Source organism: Biomphalaria glabrata, chromosome 12 (genome assembly GCF_947242115.1).
Source record: "Biomphalaria glabrata chromosome 12, xgBioGlab47.1, whole genome shotgun sequence".
Lineage (NCBI taxonomy): Eukaryota > Metazoa > Mollusca > Gastropoda > Planorbidae > Biomphalaria > Biomphalaria glabrata.
In genome coordinates, this window is record NC_074722.1 from 36,261,951 (window position 1) to 36,280,096 (window position 18,146).

The following is an 18,146-nucleotide window of genomic DNA, read 5'->3' on the forward strand; positions in this document are numbered from 1 at the left end:
AATAAGTCAATATCAATATAGTATAGGATTACGTCTAGGTAATAATGGCAATGTCTACGATTCCGAAGATTAAGGATGAGTGCAGTGTTTCACATGACTACGCAAACTCAGTTGCGACCTGCATATTTTACCGCATATCTTGCAGACAAAGCCGCTGTCCTCTGGCGGTCTATTTAAGCCTTCTTTCCGTCTTCTGCGCCTGTCTTCAATGCGGGCTTTTCTTTGAGACTCGGAAGTGTCTATGTATTTCTGTAAACATGAACTTTAAAATCTGTCGCCAAATAATGCCCTAAAGACAGAAGACTGGTGATGTGCACAATAATTTATTTTAATGTCTGTGACAATTGACTGTATAAAAATTTCACTTTATATTCAGCACAGCATTGTTCGCATTCATACCGTTATCTACCAGAATTTTTGTAATCATAGAATAAGTAAACTTGTTTTTTTTTTACAATATTAATACACTCCAAGGATTTAAATGTGACCAGAAACAATGACACTTTTGTCATGGTCAGTGTGACCTTATGTTCGACTGGGTCAAAGGTCTCCTGGCGAGAGCCCAGAGACTTGCCTGGTTCAAGAAAGGGTACACAGCACATGCGCAATAGGTCATTGAAAAAAAATACTTCATTGATAAAACATTCCATTAAAAGAAATCAAAAAAACATTTGTTTTCATATATATAATTGCTGATCTTAAAAATAAATAAGTCGCTCCACAATAGTCTTGTAACAACTAAATCTTCAGATTTTAATGTTTTCTATCTAAAAATTATTTGGCACAATCAAAGCATTGTTTTTGTAAGGTAGTTTGGTCAAATATAAAGATGTGAGCATTATTACTGTAAACTGTTTCTTTGATTTGATGTCTTTATTGGTCTGCACTGAAATACATAACTTTGACATTTAAAAAAAAATGTATGTATGATTACTGTAAACACTGCAATATTTGAGTACTTTTTTATTTTATGGTTGCGTATTTTTATATGTAAACGGCACATTTTATATGTTGTATATTTCACAAAACTTGAACAAAAGAGAATTTAAATATATTTTATATCAATACATATCGAAGATTTTGAGTTCAGTGTATTAATTAAAGTACCATTAAGAGAATTATCTTTCAAAGGATGATAACTAGATTAGAAGACTTTGATCTGTCAGTCTCACTGTAGACTTGGTCTGTCAGTGTCTTGGCGGTAGACTTGGTCAGTCAGTCACTGCTGACTTGTTCTGTCAGTACTCAGTATCACTGTAGGTTTGGTCTGTCAGTGTCTTGGCGGTAGACTTGGTCAGTCAGTCACTGCTGACTTGTTCTGTCAGTACTCAGTATCACTGTAGGTTTGGTCTGTCAGTGTCTTGGCGGTAGACTTGGTCAATCAGTCACTGCTGACTTGTTCTGTCAGTACTCAGTATCACTGTAGACACGGTCTGTTGAGCTAATTCTCGTGTGGTGAAAAAAAAAATTCCAGCTCATCTGCCTATAGAAATACAAAAACAAAACCAAAAAAAAAAGGTCAGAAAGACACAAAGATAAAAGCAAAAGTCTTATACCATGTACTAGGACAAAGTCGTACAATTTCTGGCAACGAGTTAATGGTCTCCACAGCCCATAGGTTGTGACGTTGCAGGTCAGTGTTCAGGCCTTCTAAAACGATTGGTCTCGCTCCGAACCCCCCCCCCTCAACAAAGTTATATCTATCTGGATATACTCAGCTAGCCCCAGGTCAGATACATATACATGCACGAACTGTTGCAAACTCTGCCGCTTCAGGATGGGCTTGATCAGTCACACCAGATTCTGACCCGTCTCAAGACGTAACCAAAGCCAGTGAATCGTATGGGCGCATCCGTTGTCTTCCGAGACAGAAGGAGCTATACTCTAAGTGGTCATAGTGCGTAAAATGTTCAATAATTAGCACAGGCACAGGATTGCCTGGCATACAGTAATGGTATTAAATAACAAGCGAATCTCTGATACTCTCCTTAAAACTTTTCTTATATTTAATGCTTATGAAAGATTCGAAATAAACAAAAGTCGTGCCTTCATAGTGGGGGATCGTTGACTAATTCGTCTTATATCTTATCTTTTACAGACGTTACTTCAAAATACAAGATAATTACGTGCAAGGGAGACGTTCGAATTGATTTAAAGGAGGTGTTCTCAACCTGTGGGTTGCGACCGCCTTGGGGGTCGATTGACGATTTGCCAGGGGTCGCCAATGACCATCGAAAAAAAATGGATTGTTTTGTCTGTTCTTCAATTGCTGTGTATGTGAGCAAAAGGCGGGGGGGGGGGTCGCGGCATAGTGGGGGGATTGTGAAAAAGGGGTCGCCGAGCTTAAAAGGTTGAGAACCGCTGAATTTTTACAGTGAAAATCATTTTAGAAGCAATCCAGTTAGTTTACATTTATCCAGAATTGCTGTCTCTTTCCCCTGGACTTTGCAGACGATGTAGCATTACTCGGGAATACAATTAAATGTAAACAAGAGATGACGGCCTCCGGATAAACCTTGATAAACCCAAAGTTATGCGCATTTTCCTACAGATTAACTGTAACCCCATTAACATTTGGCACACTGACCTTAACAACAGAACCCTTGAGCTATTTAGGCAGAGCGTTATCGCAAGTGTTGGAGATGCATATCATGATGTTGCATGTCGGATAGGGAAAGCAGAGCCCTCTTCCAAAATACTATCTACCTGGGGAAAAAAAATCCAGCTCTTCAATCACAGTCCCAGCGGCCAATATCCCTTGTGGACAAATCTCCGTATCATGTTATTTAAATTAATAGCCTTTACCTTGGGCGCGACTCTTGTTTTCATTACAGCGATTTCGCCATCTCGCCGAGAACATAGACCTTTAGTTTCTATTTTAATCGTCGATCTTTTTTCTTCCCCCCCCCCCTCTCCCACGACTATCCCCCCAGCGCCTCTTCCTTCCATCACAGCGGTTCTCAACCTTTTATGCTCGGAGAGACCTTTTTACAGTCCCCCACTCTGCCGCGACCCCCCCCCCCTCCGCAAATACACACAGCAATAGAAGAATAGACAAAAACAATCCATTTTTTCGATGGGCTTTGGCGACCCCTGGCAAATCGTCAATCGACCCCCAAGGGGGTCGCGACCCACAGGTTGAGAACCCCTGTTTCTATCACGTGATCGTGATTCGATGCAGCTTTACTAAAGAGAAAGCCGAGTGTTTGACACTCGTGCACTCTTCTCGACGTCATGATATGCTAATTTATGCAATGAGGTCCTGCAAAGGTTAAACAATGTATGAAATCTTTTTTTTTTTATTTCACTCCCTACAACCAGGGCCAGCCTTATGCCACTGCAACCTATGCGGCCGCGGTGGGCCCCGCACTTTCTTAAGCCCAGCGCTAATTCTTGGTGTACATTTTTAAACTAAACCATTATAATAATAATAATAATAATAATAATAATAATCTTTATTATCCGTAAGGAAATTTGTCTTACAATTTGTGCATTACACCAAACAAAAAACATTATAACTATAAGAAATCAAAGTGTACATTCACACCAGACTCACTCATAATTTACATGTGACAATGTTTATACCAGATTGTTCTAATTTAATGATTTGATTGCCAGGGGAACAAAAGAGTGTTTGTGCCTGTTTGTCTTTGCTATCGGTGTCTTGTATCTCTTTTGTGATGGTAAAATCACAAAATCCTGACACAAAGGGTGATTCTTTATTTCGAGGATCTTGTTAGCTTTTTTATAGATGTTTGTCTCAAACAACTGCCCAAATGGGGTTTGTTTTTTGCCAATGATTTTGCCAGCAGCATTTAGGATTCTATTAAGTTTATTTTTATTTTTAATGCTCACTTATATATGAATGAATCTACCAAGATATCCCCACTATCTAGAAAACAATGCTTATATTTTTAAAGTATGTAAAAAAAAAACAGTTTTGTTTTAACTCTTTCTCTCCTAATTAATGATAACGTCGTTTATTTGACCTCATTAAATTTAATTAATGTTTTGTAAACTTTATTCTGTTTTAAGACTAAGACTAAGACTGCTTTATTGATCCTTACGGAAATTTGTTGTGATTACAAGGACTCCTTTCTCATGTAAAGACAACACAACAGAAAAATACACATAAATACAACAGACACAACATAAAGAGTTCATTCAGCGACTACACACAAGCATCTTGGTGCATTTCATGTTCCCTGATCAATGAGTGGCGGTGATAGAGTAAAAAAGAGCATGCATTCCCTTAATTCTATACCAAATAATACACTCTCTGATAACATACGACAAAATTATTGAGGTTTAATCACAACAGGGTAGTGAAATAGTAATGAGCAAAATGAAGAATTCCGTCGAAACGTGGAAAAATAATTACGGAGACAAAGAGTTAATGGGTTTTTAAAAGTGTTTTCCTGTACAACTACAAAGTCACGATGTTCGCTTGTCCAATGGACCTTAATCACCAATCGTAAACAAACAACATTTAGCCACGTGATTCTCTATCTCTTCTATACAAATTACGATCTAATTAATTGTTAGATAGCTAGTTTAGTTAGTTGGGTTGCGCACTTTGTTAGACCGACAGTGAACGGATGTTTTATAGTGACGACAAAGACTTTGGGTTAGAGATTAGAATAGACTTTAATTAGTCAGTTACTGCTAGATTCTCAAAGGGATAACATCGTTCTAGTGACTAGACTGTGGCCCATTCTGTAATAAACGTTTTTTTTGAGGTTCACCTTGAGTCAACTTGGTCATTGAGTCTGTGTTCCTGTTAGTACCTTATCTATATTGGTGACGTGCGCATGAGGAGCTCGCAGATTGAAAATACATCATACAAGGTACGCACGCTCTTAGTCTTCATACTTATTTTAGAAATACTTCAGCCACATCTGACTACACATGCATCCGTTACATAATACACAATGGCCATCATGTGACAGTTTTTTTTTCGTTGTTTTATCAATATTATCACGTGACTAAATGTTGTTTGTTTACGATTGATGAATGAGGTCCATTCATGATGGCTTGTGAAAAAAGAAAAAAAAAGGTTCTAATGATTGAAAATGGTAGAGCCTAGCCTAACGAATAAAGCCTGTCCCACATCTCACTACAGCCCCTTCCAAATGTGGGGGATCTTTACCCCCCCCCCCCCCAACCCTGTATATAAGACATTGTCTTCGATGCCGAAGATCAAGGAATAAGTGCAAGTATTTCACCTCGAAGTCCGAGTTGCCACCTGCATATTTTGCCACACCTGATGCAGAGACGCTACATCTGGTATCTTATCTTATATAATACAGACGTTACTTCAAAAAAAGAAAATGATTACGTTCTACGCGTCATGCATTCACTCATGCATATTAACCAATGATTTTAATTCTGCCAAATCACTGGTTTTCCTGGCTCGCTCAGGCAACCCATTCCATGCCCTTATGGCAAAATATGTAGGATTCGATCGTTACCTTTGTGACCTCGAAAGTCTTGCTTCGGTCCGAATAAGCGGCTGGTCCGATTAACTGGTGATTGTATTTACCGGATTCGACATACTCGCTAACTAGACTAAATAGGAGAAACTAGAAATTCAGGGCATGGGCGGTATGCGCTCTGGGCAGACTTTTCGGTGGTCCCGGGTTCGAAACTTGCCTACCTTTTGAGCTATGATGTAATAATTATCAATCAATTCTGAAGGGAATCCGTTACACGATAAATAAATAAAAAAAACGGGGAAGATTTAACAAATAAATATTTTCAATATTTTCATAACCTGTAAGGAGGCTTGGTTGTTGAGCTGTAAAGCGCTCGGCTTCCGAACCGGGGTCCCATGATCGAATCCTGGTGAAGACTTGGGTTTTAATTTCGGGATCTTTGAGCGCCTCTGAGTCCACCCAGCTCCAATGGGTACCTGAAATTAGTTGGGGAAAGTAAAGGCGGTCGGTCGTTGTGCTGGCCACTTGACACCCTCGTTAACCGTGGGCCACAGATACAGATGACCTTTTACATCATCTGCCCTACAGATCGCATGGTCTGAAAGGGGAACTTTACTTTTTCACTTGTAAGAACAGCCATTTATTTCACCTTTGGTTCCTTGCCAACTGGCCGGTCAAATTGAACGAAATCTGGCCAGGCGTCAACATTGTTGCATGTCTCGTTTCAGAGGCGCTTCCTTGGTGGTAACGAACCACAACATTCAAGTATGTGGATGTTTCTTACATCCTAATGCTTCTTGTCCCCAACAAGACATAGAGTGAAAACGGTCGTTAGGGGAGACCCTTTAGGCAATAGGGAAAACAGTTCCGCCGACTCAATGTCAGAGCCACACGTGAAGGCCAGGAGTTGGACTGGTTGACAGAAGCTATTGAGACGAATGCCATTAGGAAGCATTTTATAGGTAGTGGAGTGCTTACATACCACTTCCGGCAATGACAACCTTGAGGAATTATATATATATATATATATATATATATATATATATATATATTTAGGCAATAGGGAAGCAAAACAGAACCCTCGTTGGGGTGCCTAGGGACCGACTTCATTGCATTGGTGAGGATGGAAGAAAGCCCCCCCCCCCCAAAAAAAAAAAAAAACATGTCACTATCCACAAACTGTTTTTCAAGGAAGTTTCTCCAGTGCGCTCGGCCTTCGGCCTCGCTTCTAACCAGAGCGTCTTGGTATACGAGCCATCGGTAAAAGGGATGTAAAAATGTACATCTGCTTGGATCTTTCCCAGACAGAAGTTTGTTCAGACAGGCAGATGGAGGGAGGCTGCCGAGGGCCTAAAGTTTCAAGAGTTTATTCAGCTCTTAGAAGCATTAGGAAGAGTAGGATGCCTGACCTCTAGGGGTCATGACACGTGTGTCACGTGATGCATACCGTATCCAATGAAACCGGTCGTCTGCTGCTGCATTGTGTAAAATGGACTAACGTCTGCTGCGACAACTCAGCTAAAACATTAATCAGTTAAACGTCTGTAGCGAAGGACCTTGCATGGGCGTTGAATAGTTAGGGAGGTGCTTTGGAGTGCGCATGCGCGTGTTTCTGGTGTAACCATGAGGAAAGCTGGGCGGATGGTTTTGGTTGTGTAGGCTGAACTGTAGATTTCCACGATAAACTTTACAATGTCAAGGTCACTATTGATCACTAAACAAAAAAAAAAAAAAGAAATGAGCTTTAATTTAACAATATCTCATTTCGGGGGGCAGTTGATCTTCTTTATTTTCGCTTGATAGTTGCCCATTAGTTGTTGTTGTTTTTTTTTAAGTTGTAAGTCACAAACTGAAAGTCAAACGCTGTAATCATTTTGCGCAACGTACAGAAGTGCTTAGAAAATTCGATTCTGCAGTGCTAAATAAAGTGCGCATATAACTTTTTAAAAGCAAAGCCTATCAACACTTTGTGTTCTATTCATATTCTTAGAATCACGAGTTCTGTGTACATAATTAGAAAAATAAAATAAAGAATTGGTTTTGACCCCCGTACCTACCAGGCATAGACATAGGCAAACTAGGCAGCCGCCTATGGCCTCCAATTAATGGAAGCCTGACACAGGACTGAAGAAAAAAAAAAAAAGAACTCTGTGCAAAAATTGCGAAACTTTGATCAGATCTCAAATATAATCTAGCACTATGCTCTGTGATTGCAAGTCTAACTCTGCGATATATGAATTTCAGTTATTTGTCATTTAGATATAGACAGGCAGGTTTTTTTAATAACTTACTTAATTTGTTCACTGTTTCTTTCTTTTTTTTTATTTCATTAGGGGGTCATCAAATTTACTTCGCCTGGGGCCTCAAACTATCCAAGGCCTACCCTGCCTTAAATTATGAAGAAAATTATGCATTTTTTTAGACTATTCTTTTCTTTCACTTAATTTATTGGTTATCGCCCCTGGAGGGCAACAAAAAAATTCATAGGAAAAATTTTTTCACACATGCTTCAATGAGCGTCTGGTTTCTAGATTATTAGGTCAAGGCTATCTGGTCACGTTGTTAGTCACGCTGACGAGATCTAAAGGCCTACAAACCAGGTGGGGTGATGCTAGGACGCGATGTCGTTCCAGGGCCGCCTTTAACTGGCCGCCACATTCTTGGGCTCCCTCGAGATGTCTTGGGAGAAACGACGGATTCTCTGGGGCAAGATTTCATAAGATGTACAACACAGGACTGGCAACATTTAGAAATAGGATAATAGTATCGATTATATTATGTGGCGTATTTATAACAGTATCGATTATATTATGTGGCGTATTTATAACCTAAGCATCAAATTACAGTCTGGGTCACCCCCCCCCCCCCACCACACGACTACACCGCAACATTCCACTCCCCACAAACATGATATAAACATATATATATATATATATATACAGTGTTGTTGTTTAAAGATAGGTGCCGGTACTTAGCGATGGATTGCATAACTTTTAACTACTAATAAAGTAATAATAAGATAAGATAATTTTATTGATCCAATCAAATGGAAATGGACCTCATTCACCAATCGTAAACAAACAACATTTTGCCTCGTGGTTCTCTATCTCTTCTGCACAAATTACGTAATTCATAAAGGCTGTCACGTGTTACGTAATTTTCACTGTTTTATCTATATTATCACGTGGCTTTATGTTGCTTGTTTACGATTGGTCAATGAGGTCCATTCAGTTTGACTACTATTGACAACATCAGCGTAACTATTGTACAATAACAGTATAGATAAAAAAATTCGAACATCATTCACACACGAAACACATACACATTCACAACCAGCGCTTTATGAATTGACTTCTCTGTACTTCTCGATAGCGACAGCTGATCTTGTAACACTCTGACCGAAAGTAGGATAAAGGAGTTTTTAAATCTTTCTGTAATAAACGTTTAAATACAAGAAAATGAATAATTTCTCCCCACATTGAAAAAAGGTACCGGTACGCCGTACCGATGCGTACCGTCACAAAAAAGCACTATATATATAATCGTATCTAGCAAATTACTTTCTTTTTTTTTTAAATCCTAAACAACCTATTGTCAATATTTTTTGCATTTGACATAAATTTGTTTTAAGTTGAAAATACGGGAAACAATTTGATATCGATAAATAAACTATAGTGACGTAGTGTCCAAGAATATAAGTGTAATGTAAGTCAATGATGCTACTCCAAACATTCATTTGACATAATTTATTTTTTATAAAACAATATCCGGAACAGCTTTATAGTTAATGAAATATAAGTCAGTATAGAGATAAATCACAAAAAAAACTAAACTTCTTAAAGTAAACAATAAACAATTTGGAGACATAGTATTGGATTCTCAGACAATAGACCAAGTAGAAAATTGTATATACCTTGGGAGTGTAGTCAGGTGGAACAGATGAAGACATTAAACGCCGTATAAATCTAGCACGTCAGACATTTACACAGCTAAAACCAACCTGGAAATCTCCTTACATCTCAAACAAGACTAAACTAAGAATCTTTAACTCTAATGTCAAGGCTGTCCTACTGTATGGTTCTGAAACATGGAGAACAGCTGAAGCCACAACAACAAAAAATACAGACCTTCACCAACAGATGCCTGAGAAATATCCTAAAAATACACTGGTACGACAAAGTAGAAAACACCAAACTGTGGGAGATGAGTGGACAGAAAAATATAGAAGTGCAGATCTTAGAGAGGAAGTGGAGATGGATTGGTCACACCCTTAGAAAAGATACCAGCAACAGAGCTAGGCAGGCCTTAGAGTGGAACCCCCAGGGAACAAGACGCAGAGGAAGACCAAAAAGAACATGGCGACGCAGTGTACTTGAAGAAGCAGAGAAGACTAGGAAGAGCTGGGAAACCATCAAAAAGCTAGCAAGAGACCGTGGAGAGTGGCGTGTTTTTGTCGAGGCCCTATGTTCCATGAGGAACTCAAAGGAGTGATGATAGAGATTTTCATTAAGCATTATATGTTATATATACAAAAAAAAATAACCGGAACAAAATATGATTGATCAAGTGTTTTTGCAACGTTTAAGCACGGAAATTACACTTAATATAAGTTAGACGAGCAAACAAACATTCGTTGGCATTGATTTGTTTTTCACAAAAACATCCGGAACAATCTATTATAGATACTTAAAACCATTGCAATGTTTCGGAAGGAATATTAAAGGTTAAATCAGATTTTCAATAACTTTTGGTGTTATTTATTTTTTTATCTTAAAGTGACGGACAGACCGACCAACAGATAAAACGTACAAAAAATAAGCGGCTTTTATCCAGATGGGGGCACTAAACAAAAAATAAATATAATCTGATTTTAAAATTTAAACATTTTGCGGGGATCAGATTGGTGCCGTAACGCTACTGCACGGAATTCGCTGCATAAAAAGTCCATTTTAAAAAATGTGCGTGATATTTACATACAAAGTGCATTCTTAGATTTTATAAACAAACATAGATGTTTTCTTTTAATTTTAGCAAACAGTTGACCAGAAAAAACACAGTTAACTAATATTTATATTTGTTGTGAACATTTCTTGTACATTTTATAACTATATTTGACTTAGTGATACTGAAAATACACTAAAAATTATCTTTCTCTGTTAAAATATTATTATGTCCCTTACATTTATGTATTGTTTTAGAATAGGTGTATTTTTATGAAAAAAATCGCTTGCATAATTAATTTTATAAATTAAATGGTTTGCTTTTAGAAAACCAAGAGTAGCCGCTGCACCTAAACTTTTCAAGCCGCATCACATGGTGAAAAAATATTTTTTATTTCTCTTCTAGTTTTTGAGATCTGAGTGTGACAGACGGACAGGCGGACATTTTGCACAAACCCAATAGCGGCTTTTCCCCTTACGGGGGCCGCTAAAAATTAACCAATTAATTAATTAATTGGTTGTAATTAATCAATTTTGCTTGATATGAAAAGGGAAATAAATCTTACAACATTGAGAAATGTGACTTCTCCTTAGATAAGCTTTAGGTAGGACATGGCTGAATTCAGAAAGAACATCACGGAATCCATATATGACATTTCAACATCCATATAGGACATCGCTGAATCTATTTAGGACACTACCGGATGCACGTTATCCATCGCTGAGCCGGTGTTAGGACATCTATGAGACAACACAGCGATAATGAATACCTTACGGATAATAAAGATTATTATTATTATTATTATTATATGCTAGTGGTCAGTGTGAAAACCATGCGTTATTCTAGTTAACATTCTTCTTCTTTTATATTTCAGACGTTATTTTAAAAAGAAAAAAAAATAATTACGTCCTACGCATTTCATGTGTCTATCTAGTCATGCATGTTAATCTGCGACATAAACTCTGCTAAGCCTGTGGCTGATTCAGGCAACCTCTTTCATTCTATAATGGCGCTAAGGAAGGAGCACTTGTACGAATTTGTCATAGCATAGTTTCGTGTGTCTTTCGGAGTATTTTATTAGGTCGGTTTAAAATGGAAGCCAACTTCTCATCCCTTGAACGATATGTCTCAAAGTAAAGTATACTGTGTAGTGGGCTAGTTTAGTTTAGAGAGTATGTTAGTTGTGTAAATAAATTTATTGTGCATTGTTTTCTTTAGCGACGGTAAAAGTAGTGGAGCCCATGACGACCTGCTAACTATTGTAAAAAGACGAAAGCTTAAAACCTATGGCCACATTACAAGATCCACGGGGCTCGCAAAGACCTTCCTTCAGGGAACAGTGCCAGGTAAAAGAAGAAGAGGCAGACAGAAAAAGCGATGGGAGGACAACATTAAAGAATGGACGGGCCTGCCATGGAGAGAGGTTCTAAACAAGGCAAAAAAAAAAAAAGGAGGAATGGAGAAAGACGGTCGACAAATCTTGCATGGTGCCCCAACTGTCCAACAGACTAAGGGATAGGTAAAGGTAAAAGGTAAAAAGTAGTGACTTAGTCAGACAGACGAATGACGTAGCAGATATAGTCGAACAATGAGAACAAGATGGCCAGGGCTTAGAGAAGGTTAAATAGTGCTAGAGACGGATAGGAAACCGACGGGTAGGGAGACTAGACGAGCATGCCATTTATAAATAAATACATCATTTGAAGTAGTAAGAAGTCTTGAGTACGTCTTCCATTTTAATTGTTATGTCCCTTGTTTGTCTGTAAAATGTTTTACATGTTTCGGATGTTCCTTCAGAGTTGAAGATAGTTTACTTCCTAGTCCAAACCTCCCGCAGGACGAAGGGGGATGGGAGCGGGCAGGGTTTGAACCCGGGACCATCGATAAATCTGAACGACAGTCCAGCGCGCAAACCGCACGACCAGGCAGCCATCCCTTGGGTAGTTTACACAGGTTGATGAAATATTAATTGGACATTCACAGCCCACAAGATCCTAGCCAGGACAACCATCTACATTGTACTAGTCTTGTCTTGGCTACCTATGTAGGGGGCTTGAGGTTCGACACCCGACTCGAGCAGAGTTGTGTTTACTGAGCGCCTACAGGCAGCACGAAAAAAAAAACTTCTCCCAGATACCCCCTCCCACTGGTCCACAAAATGAGCGTGGACCATAGCGCTCTGAGCATGCTATAAGCATGAAAGTAGCGCTATATAAAAGCTATAATTATTACTATTACATGTGGGTACAGATACGATAACTTCACTAAATCGCCAATCTGAATATTGCCTACAATCAACAGGTTATAACGTAGAGTACATTCAACTAGTCGGTTGGACTCTATCGAGAAAACTGAATCACTCAAATCTAAAAAGTTTATTACATGATACCATGGAACAAAACATGTTTTTTTCCGAATGTGTTTTTCAACCCACACGTAGTATCAAGATGGCGCTAGCGTTGTTACTATTCACCGTGGGGAGATATAAACAACTTGGGGTGAAAACAAGGTTAGTAGGATAAAACGAGGGGGAGGGGGAGACATCGGGGGAAAAAATAGGGGGGGGGGGGGGTCATTGTGCACCAAAAGAACTGGCAACCATAAATGGAAACATATTTTTCTTACAGTGAATGCTTAAAGTACAAGACTATCTGATCTTGTGTGCTGACGAAACCAGTTTTTGACTGCGGACTTCAAAAAAAAAAAAAAAAGAAAAGGTTTCATTACAGGAAAAGAAAAAAAAGTGGTCGCCAAAGCAACTACTTGCTGGACATGATTCTGAGTAGGACTTTGGCAAAGTCTATAGATTGGTCCAAATACTAGTCCAATTTGGAACTGATTGTGAGATGGACTCTGTCCAGTGGCGAAGAAGACATGGCGCGAAGGGGTTCAATGGACCCTGTCCCACGACAACAAGGGCTCACTGGACCCTGGTCTATGACAAACTGAGGCTCACTGGACCCTGGCCCATGACAGAGGCATACTGGACCTTTGCCCATGACAAACAGGGCCTCACTGGACCATGGCCTATGACAAACATAGCCCACTGGACCCTGGCCCATGACCACTGGAGTACTTAAGAAATCCAAAACAAAAGTTATGACAAACAGGGCCTTCTGGAGCACTTAAGAAATTCAAAACAAAAGTTATTGAATGTAAAAAAATTTAAAATATATCTAATTCGTATATATTTCACTAAACATTCAATCTGTATTGACAGTATCATATTTATTTATAAATAGAACTAAAAGGCCAAATATATTGATGTAAATCTTATTAGTATGATGCAATAGTCTTTCATTTGGAAACCATTGCGAAGATTATCATTAAGGTAACAAATAAATTTTTTTAGCGGTGTTTTGTTTGATTTCCGGGTATGGTCTAGTTTTTAAAGATCAAACAATAACAAAAAAAAAACAGTCTCATATTGCCCCCAAAAATAGAGGTCATTGACCTGATGGGCAATGCAGTGGTTGGTAAAGAAACACAAGAAGATTAAACGTTTATATTCTACATACACCTGTTGAGTTACTTTATTGTGTCTTGACTGTGTCTTTACTGTGTCTTGATTGTGTCTTAATCATTGTGGCTACTGATATGAACTATGTGGTAATACTAGGCGTACAGAAACACGCAACCAATAATCTGATCAGTGCAAACTCTACAGACCCAGGGGCCAGATTAGAAATCCTTTGACAAAATGTTGAAAGCAACACAAAGTCAGAAACACGCACAAAACAATCATCACCAGTCACTTGACTTATGTGGTAGAGTTGCCTGAGCCTTCAATGAACCAATCTCTCCATTTGTCCCAGGTCAGCGGCGTGTTCTTGGGATGTCCGGAAAAATGCTGGTCCATTCCTTCACGTTGTCCAGCCAGAATTTCTTTAAACGACCTACTTCAGCGGTTCTCAACGTTTTAAGCTCGGCGACCCCTTTTTACAATCCCCCACTCTGCCGCGACACCCCTCTCTCCACACACACATACACAGCAATTGAAGAGTAGGCATATTTTCGATGGTCTTAGGCGACCCCTGGCAAATGGTCAATCGACCCACAAGGGAGTCGCGACCCACAGGCTGAGAACCCCTGACCTTTTTCTTCAAAGTTTATGAAGAATTCATCCTTTAGTTTTTGCCAGCTAGAGTGTTGATGTGTAGAAGTAAAAGCTCTTTCATTTTCTTTTTTTTTTATTTCTGAGATACACAGCAAAATTTCTGTAACATTTGCTCTCAGCGTTCAGTGCCAGCTTTCATGGCTCTACAGAAGTGCAGAAAGAAACATAAGAAGTTGTCAACTAGAAAAAGCATTTTAAAATAATTTAATTAAAAAAAAAAAGACAATACCTCCTTTATAGAGCTTATGGAGCAATTATTTTTCTCTTAATGACTAATGTTAGATTTTAAAACATATTTTACCTCCACGTATTCTCCGACCCCACTCCCAACCCCCGTCCGAAAAAGAATCCTGGTTAAGCGAATGTATAGATCTACTAGACTATAGTTTATAATATTCCAATGATAGTTCTCTAGATCTAGAGTTAGAAGGCAATGCAGAAACATTTCCCGAGCATTTATTCTGAATGAATAATGCCTACAAGCGGAAACACCCGAAGAGAAATAGTTTCTCTTATCTTGTATAATACAGACGTTACTTCAAAAAAGAAGATGATTACGTCCTACGCGTCATGCATTCAATCATGCATATTAACCAATGACTTAAATTCTGCCAAGTCACTGGTTTTGCTAGCTAGCTCAGGCAACCCATTCCATGCTCTAATAGCACTAGGGAAGAAGGAGTATTTGTACAAATTCAAATTTAAATGTATTTCTTTTTTCACTTTTGACAAATTCTAACGGTCCAACTAGAGTTTCCCCCCTTGTGGCCAACGAGCTAGTTATTCTTTACCCAACGATGTACATCAACTGTTAAATTTCTAAGAAAATCGTTAGAGCCGTTTTCAAAATCCATGTCCAGGTTTCGCTCACCCTTCGTCCGCCCAGAAGGTTTTATATTCCACGAAGATACGAGTTGAAAAGAGGTATTGTAAATACAAGGCAGGGTGTCGTCACTTGCTGTTCTTCTTATTTAGTGGTAAATACAGGAAATTGTTTAATTTTATAGATGCACTTGTTTGTTTGGTGTTTTTTTTACTTTGCTACTCAGAAGGTCAGAAAATGCAGTTTTAGACTTTTAGTACATTGATGGTCCACTGATAAAGTAGAAATTCGATCTTGACTGATGACTAATTGATGAGCAAATTATATATTTAGTCAATGTTCACAAGTTGGCAGCAAAAAAAAAATATTTTTGACTGTAAATTTATGTAATTTAAAAATATAGAATAAAACATGAGCTCCTTATTAACCCTTAACTCTTTCTCTCCGTAATTATTTGTCCACGTTTCGATGGAATTCTTCATTTTTGGACCATTACTATTTCACTACCCCTGAAATCAGAAACTGATTTATTTGGTATAGAATTAAAAGGGGGGAGTGCATGTTCTTTTTTATATAATGCAAAAATTAAGTTTATAAAATTAAACATTAATTTAATTGAATGAGGTCAAAATCAACGATGGTAGCGTCGATCAGGAGAGAAAGAGTTAAGGCGCGTGTGGTAGTTTAGCCTCCACTTTGTATGCACTCATTGTACAACAGCTCAGCACTTTAAGGGTTAATAAACATCCCATAGTTGCTTTTAGATAGTCGTACAGGCATTGAATGTCAAGGACACTCTTAGGCCCATAAGTAAGAAACAGTATCTCAGTGACACCATTACTTTCTAGAAGGCAGTGCCTACCTACATATGTATATATTTTTTTTCTATGTACTTCTGGTGTATACGTGATATCAAGGCCGGTCCTTACAATTGCAAGGCCCTATGCGAAACTGATTGCGCGGGGGGCTACTCTTGGTGGGAATACGGATAATAAGTGAAAATTAAGAATTTCGACTTTGACTTTTATTCATTCTTTACTTACCAAATTGGGATCAAATTAACTTTACTTTAAAAACCTGGCAACATATGGCAGATTTATATGCCAATAACTATAAACGCAAAATAAAGTATTGGAACTTCCGATTCAGGTGAAAACTCGCCCCATAATTACATTCTTGAACCAGAGCCTATGAGTATCTTGCTCCGTCACTGACTGTGTCTATGACTATATATTGGGACTGGACACTAAATAAGGCCACAATGTCCACTACTATCTAAACAGATCGTAAATATTTGATCCATTTTGTTTTTACGCTTGACTTCCTCCGCTCTTCAGACATGAAGATCACAAAGTATCAGCCAGTGCGTTACACGAAAAGTCTGCCATAATCACCTAGTCTCAAGCCACCTTTGTGATGTGGCCAAAATAAAAAACTGTCTTGTTTCTAGTTCAGTGGTTCTCACAGCTGGCAGTCACTATGGCTATGAATGATGTATACGTTTTTATATCCAGCCCCCGTGGCTGTATGCAACGCACGACAAAACGAAGACAATGTTATTTAGCACAAAATGAAACATTTTCCAGACGTCTTGCTGAGCGTGTGAGACGTTTATTATCTTACATTATCAGACGTCTTGCAGGCCTGGGACGTTATCTTTCATTTACTCTTGCAGGCTTAGGACGTTAATATCTTACAATCTCAGACGTCTTGTGGGCCTGAGACCTTTAGTAAGATCACTTAATTTCGAAAGCCTTCAGGAGAGAAGACTTAAAAGTAAAACACTGAACCATAATCTTCAAATGCAAAACAAAATCTAATAAAATACTCTGAAAGACACAACGATAAGGGCACATTCCTCGTCCCATAGGCTAGGACAAATATGTACAAATACTTCTTCTTCCTTAGTGCTATTAGAGCATGGAATGGGTTGCCTGAGTCAGCCAGGAAAATAAATTGGCTGAATTTGAGTCATTGATTAGCATGCATGACTAAGATTGACCTAGGAACACGCGTAGGACGTAATCATCTTCTCTTTTGAAGAAACGTCCATATTTCATAAGATAAGATAAGCATTTCGTCTCCACTGCAGGTCAATGTTCAGTCCTTACATAACAATTGGTGTCAGCTAAAGGCACGTCGTTTGACAGATAAGAAATTAAGTTTGTATTGTGAACCATGTCCGTTTAAATTACAAAGTGGCATAGTTGCAATACACAGATTTGTCTAGTTTTTAAGAGTATATCCTTTATGTCAACGAAAAGTCGACCAGAGTGAGAACCACTGGTATGCCAGTACCTTGAACCAGGTTTTAATAGTGCAGACTTAAGAGTGCGTTTTTTTTTTTTAACTCCCAGACTGCCAGACAGACGCGTGTTTCCCGCATAACATTTTTTTTTGGTGTCATGAATGAAGCGTGAACCAGTTCTCGTCCAACACTTACTCAAATCCCAAACAAGGCAAATGGCTCGAACCAAAAGTACGTCTGCCGAGAGCCAGGGGTTACTATTTTTAGATGTTAGTAGCAATTAACCGATAAATATGAGCGGGGTAAACAGACGACAGGTTGCGATAGATTTGTCAACAAGCATACGAACACACACACACAGAACACACACACACACACATATTCCACTGCGGACTTTTTGGAAACAAAATAGTTCTTATAAATTGGTAACAAAATAGTTCGTATAAGTTGGTAACAAAATCATTTCGCAGTAAACTAAAAGAAATACGATGCAGTGAAGTGTCAATTGAGAATCCAGTACACTGTAATTCTAATCACGTTATTCGGACTCGAAGACAAGCCTTATTATTATGTTACGGCAGT